Below are 6000 nucleotides of genomic sequence, written 5' to 3'. Positions count from 1 at the left end.
CAACGTACCGCCGCCATGTTTCAGGGTCCAAGCACAGAGCCCAGGCCTAATGTTTTTTACAGCTTTACTGAGGTATAATTGACATACAATAAACTTCACATATTTAAAGTGTACAGTTTGATGTGTTTTAGCATGCGTATACCTCCCTGCAACCATCACCACATTCAAGATACTGGACATATCACCCCCAAAGGTTTCCTCATGCCCCTTTGCAACCCCTCTCTTCCCACCCTCCTCTTAAACCTCTAACACGCTATTTCAAAGTTGAAGACAAAAAGTGGGAAAGCTACTCTTCCCATTCAGCAAGTCTGGTATAATCCCAGCTCTGAGACAAGGTAAGGAAATTATGACATTTACAGACCCAATGTTACTTTTGGATCCAGATGTGAAGATCCTCAATAAAACACTGGTTAATTAATCAATTATGGAAAAAAAATAGGACCAATTACATTTGTATCCCATAGACTTCCCTTTTTATTCTCCAGTGTATTTTTTCACTAAATCTTTGTTCATTTTTCCCCAGTTTTTCTTCCAGTTTCCTCACAGTTTTAGCTTTAGTTGATATTCTCATTTTATCCTGACATTATAAAACAAGATGGCTATTTTCTCATAAGCTCCTGGAGGGGAAATGTGTGCTAGATGAAGAATGGTTGCTAGCTGGTAGCAATCACCCACATTTCAAAATGAAAGGAGCAGAGCAATGAAAGAAGTTATATTCAATTACAATTTTCTTAGTCCCTTCTATTGCTCGTCAATCCCTCGAGTCCCCGAGAAATACCACTGAAGTTGTCAAGGCATTCATTTCCCAGGTACTTCGATTTGTGTCAAAGCTCCTAAAAACAAAGCCTTCTTTGCCAGGAGGATAGGGCCCAGCAAATAGGTCTTCTATGATAAAAGATTAGACTGAATATATCCAGTCCATCTATGCAGCTGTCTCTTAACATTCCTGCTATTTAGGAATGAGACATGATTAAATATTGAACATTTCTCAAATGTTTATCAATTAAGTGCTAACTTAGCACTTGAACTGGATGGCACGATGAAAATGGAGAAAATGCTCTATGAAAATTGCTAGGACCAGGGCATCTGGGTGGCTCAGTCGGTTAAACATCTGGCTCTTGATTTCAGCTTGGGTCATGATCTCATGATTCATGAGATTGAGCCCGCGTCCAGCCCTGCCCTGACAGTACAGAGAACCTGCTTGATATTCTCTCTCTCCTGCCCTTCCCCTGCTCACACACACTCTCAAAATAACTAGATCACTAGGACCAAAAGGCATATGTGCACCTTAAAACACTATCAAGTAAAGGGCTAAGTTATGGTACAGTGGGGTAGAAAGGAATGGGAAGGCTCTAAAAAGGTTCCTGTAACTAGTATTTGTAGGCTGTATAATAGCATTTCTAACAGCCCAGTGGACAAAGTATTTTCACTGTAGTAAGGGGACTGTCGCGGACAGGGTGGGTGGTATTAGAACATGAGAGATCTAAGTTCCCTAGCTGAAACAGGGACCCTGGTGTAATAGGAAAGAGTACTAGGCAGGTCGGGCCTGATTGTGGAGGATCCAACAAAATTACCTCAGGTCCATTTCCAGTCAGCCCCTCGTATAAGAGGCTATCACTTTTCTGATAATCTATCACTATAGATTTTCTTCTGCTGCTGAATTTCAGGTGAATGGAATCGTGTAGTACATACTCTTCAATGTTTGATTTCTTTCACACAACAAGGTTTTGAAATTCTTATTTTTGCATGTATTTAAAATTCCTTTTTAGTCAGGGGCACTTGGGTGGCTCGGTTAAGCGTCTGACTTCAGCTCATGTCATGATCTCGTGGTTTGTGAGTTTGAGTTCCATGTCTGGCTCTGTGCTGACAGTGAAGAGCCTGCTTGGGATTCTCTCCCTCTCTCTCTCTGCCCTCCCCTGCTCATGCTTACTCACCCCTCTCTTTCAAAATAAATAAACTTAAAATGTTAAACAGTACCCTTTTTACCCTTTTCCAACTTCTTTCTGGACTGTCAGAAAACACGTCATTTACCACCAGAAAGGTAAGAGAAACGTCTTATGGGAGCCCCTAGCATCTCTGGAACTCCTGATTCTTTTCCATCTGCTTGTATGCTTTGCCAGAGATCTTTGGAATTGAGGCAACTCCCTTGCCTTCCCTGGCACAGTTGATCCAACAGAAATTACACCTGGGCTCAGAACATTCTGGGATGGCCAAAAGAAGACAGCATGCACTCCCTAGTGAAGAACCATGGGAATAGATAATCTAGATGTGTCCTTGAAGAGGTTAATGGGGTGCCTAGGAATGACCGCTTCATTAGCCATGGAACAGGAAAAAAAAAAAAAACACCTCATTGCAACAAGGCAAGAATCTGTACTATGGGAGGACAAATCCATTAATCTTCCCAACAGATTAACCTGATGCCCCAAGAAAGAGAAAGGGTGGGGAAAGCACATCCGTTTGTTTTTCAGTGTCCACTCTCTGTGCCAGGAGTTACATCCAAGGGAATAAATGAACCATTTGGAATGAAGCCATATTTGTGTATTGTGTGGGAAAGAGACTCAAAAAGAGACAACCCAGTCTGTTCACCTTGAGAGAAGCTGAGAAAGACAAGGAGGGCCTTTGAGCTGCAAGAAATAGATGCAGCCCTTCTAGAAGCATATAGTCCCCACATTTGGGGCTTGAATCTAGCAGTGAGCAGCAGAGCTAGTGCCAGCCCCACTCAGGCTCCCATCTATACTGGGGGGCTCAGAGCCCTCTGCCCACTCCAGGAGAGTGTCAAAAAAGCAAATGGAGTGCCACGTGCCTACCTAGGGCATAGGCATCTGAGATGCAGGGAGGAGCATGAGGAAGTGCTCCCTGCCCACCTCTCTCCCAGTCACCCCAAAGTCCCCCAATGTGCTCCTGGGTGTGTGACCACAGGGCGCCTGACTTCAACCATGGCCTTGGGAAAAGCTTTAAAGGCCCTTCATCCCCCAGTCCCCGTGTGAGGGAGTGATCTGAAGAACTTCTGTCTGCTGGAGAGTTCAGTTCCAACACAAGAGGACAACGACAGCAACGAAACCTCAACTATACTGCAGCTCAGCTGGCACCAACCGGTACTGGGATAGAACCCGAATCCTCTGCTGCTGTCCAGTGACAGACACCAGGAAAGTGGAATGTTCTCTAGGATAATGACAGGCTATTTTTAGAGGTAAAATGACAAAATCTAAATGTTGACAAGTTCAAGCCAGAAGGACTTGGGTCTACCTGTGTTCATTTAGGACTGGGATGTGGCTATGCTTTCAAACTTGGTCACCCCCATGGTTTACCAAAGGGTTGATGTGGGCTGTGACAAGAAAGGATCCAAGGGACTCAAGAGTTTTGACTTGAGGAACTAAAAACTGTTGCTCTTAACTGAGATCTTAAAAAACTAACATATGGTTAGAATGGATTTTGGCATAGAGATTTAAAAATTCACTTTGAGACATGCTAAGTATGGAATGTTTTAAAGGGGGATATTTTTGCTAAACTGGATAAAAATTTTGCAGCACCAAGATTTGATGGGTTCAACTCTCATGTACTCTTAGTTGATGTAAAAATCCAACATCTCCAGGATAAAGATAATTGGAGCTCTATTAAGATTAATTGGATATACAGTAAATGGATTGGTAAAGAGATGAAGGGAAGATTGCTGTCTGATGGAAAAAGCCAAATCCTAATGATCATATATGTATTCCTTGTATGTTTGTATGCTAATTGGGTTGAACATACATTATGGAGGGAAAGACTGTAAAAAAAATAAATAAATAAAAGGGTTGACGTGACCTTTTCTCTGTCTCTGTGGAAATCTGACCTTAGGTTAACTTTCTGGCTTCTTGCTTCTGGGAACCTGGTAAGAGAATATGTTAGTTGTACTACTGGGGAGCATTGTTTTTAGTAAAAGGTAGATCTTATGACGCAGATCTATGCTTTCAAACCATGAGTTTTGTAACCTTCTCCTCCTGGAACAGAAAACCCTTGCCTCCACATAATGGGGAGTGCAGTGTATGGATATGTGGTTCTGAATCTATTGGGTACAGAAAGACCAAAGAAAAAATAATTCCTCAGACTCATCCCTCTGTATGAATTACGGAGGAAGAAGACCCAACATCAGAGAAACGCCTGCGACTGCTCCATGGTGACCTCTTTGAAATCTCCGCATAATGATTTTACATGGTGTCCAAAAGATGAGCGAGTTACTGTTATTTGTTGTTGTTATCTGTTGTCAAGCAAGCTTTTGAAATTTGTAAATTCTTACGTTCCTTTAAATAGAGGTTGCTAATGGCACACAGGTGTCCTGAGATTTGTTTGTTTGTGAACCTTTTGGTTATAACTATGGGCAAAATGTCATGGAGTGATGTTAACTTGCTAAGCTGACATGGAGGGTGTTCAATTTTTATGTTCAGTATATTTTGTGTTTATTATATGCATCACTATATAATACTTCTTGAACTATTGTATTGCTGAATCAAGAGTTGTAGTGTTAGAGATTATATAACTGATAATATAATTGAGAATGGAATAACTGTGGCTTGCTTGTTAGAACCGGCAGGTTACTTTGTAACTATTTCCAAAACATCTGTTATTTAAACTGAAGCAATAAGTCACTCCTTTAAAATAAAAAGCAATGGGGCATCTGGGTGGCTCAGATCTGGGTGGCTTAAGCATCTGACTCTTGATTTCAGCTCAGGTCATGATCTCACAGTTTGTGGGTTCGAGCCCCACGTCGGGCTCTGGGCTGACAGTGCAGAGCCTGCTTGGGATTCTCTCCCTCTCCCTCTCTCTGTCCTTCCTCCACTCATGCGCACTCTTTTTCTCTCTCAAAATAAAAAAATAAACATTAAAAAGTAAATAAATAAAATAAAAAGTTGTTGCATCATTGAAAGATTTAGGACACTACAAAATAGCTTCTGCAACCCTGTTTGGCAATGGATTAGTAGAGTGGTGGATTCACTGATTATTAGTGATGGGTATGTTCTTATTGATTTTGGTACTTTTTTTTTTTTTTTTTTTTAGCATTCATTTTTGAGAGTGAGAGAAACAGAGCATGAGTGGAGGAGGGGCAGAGAGAGGGAGACATAGAATCCAAAGCAGGCTCCAGACTCCCAAGCGGTCAGCACAGGGCCTGACGCAGGGCTCGAACTCACGGACTGTGAGATCATGACCTGAGCCAAAGTCGGATGCTTAACCGACTGAGCTACCCAGGCGCCCCTGATTTTGGTACTTCTATGTTCAGATCGTTGTTAAGTCATTGGGTTGGAGCCCTGGGGTGGCGTGGAGTGAGATGTAGTGAGTGCGGGCCACTGATGGGAGAGAAGCCCCTGTCATTTAAGGACACAAGTTATGCCCCAGCACCGACCCGCAGCTGCACAGTGAAGGAACTTACGGTGAGGTTGCTAAGCAAATACTCGGAATGAATTACTGTCACCTATAAGCTCATAAGCAAATTGTTAAAAATACACATGCTTGCTAGTTGACATAGTTCAGATAAAACTTTTCAAAAGCATACTCTCCCCATTCCCTTTGCTTCTCACCCCCACCCAGAGCAAGTGTAATTTACTACGGGGAAGATAAAAAGAAACATCTAAGGGGAACCCCAGCATTGCCCAAAGTCCTGATTCTCTTTAATCTGCTTTTATGTTTTTATGTTAAGAATTTTTTTTTTCAAAATTCTACAGAAAATTTCAAGCATAGAGAATATTACGTTGAATGCTGGTATACCTACTGCCCTTCCATTGGAAGTATTTTACTATATTTGGCCTGAAGCATATCTGTCTTTCTATTGATTCATCAATCTATCTTATTTTTACACATTTCACAATAATAAACTACAGACACCGATACACTTCCCCCGAGATGCCCCAGGATGCATATCATTACCTTAAGTTCAATATTTCTTATTTGCAAATTATTGTCTTTTGAGGTAGCATTTACATATAATGAAATGCAGGAATAGTAAGTAAACATTCACTGAGTTTTGAC

This window comes from Neofelis nebulosa, chromosome 11 (genome assembly GCF_028018385.1).
Source record: "Neofelis nebulosa isolate mNeoNeb1 chromosome 11, mNeoNeb1.pri, whole genome shotgun sequence".
Lineage (NCBI taxonomy): Eukaryota > Metazoa > Chordata > Mammalia > Carnivora > Felidae > Neofelis > Neofelis nebulosa.
This window is presented reverse-complemented; position numbering follows the sequence as displayed.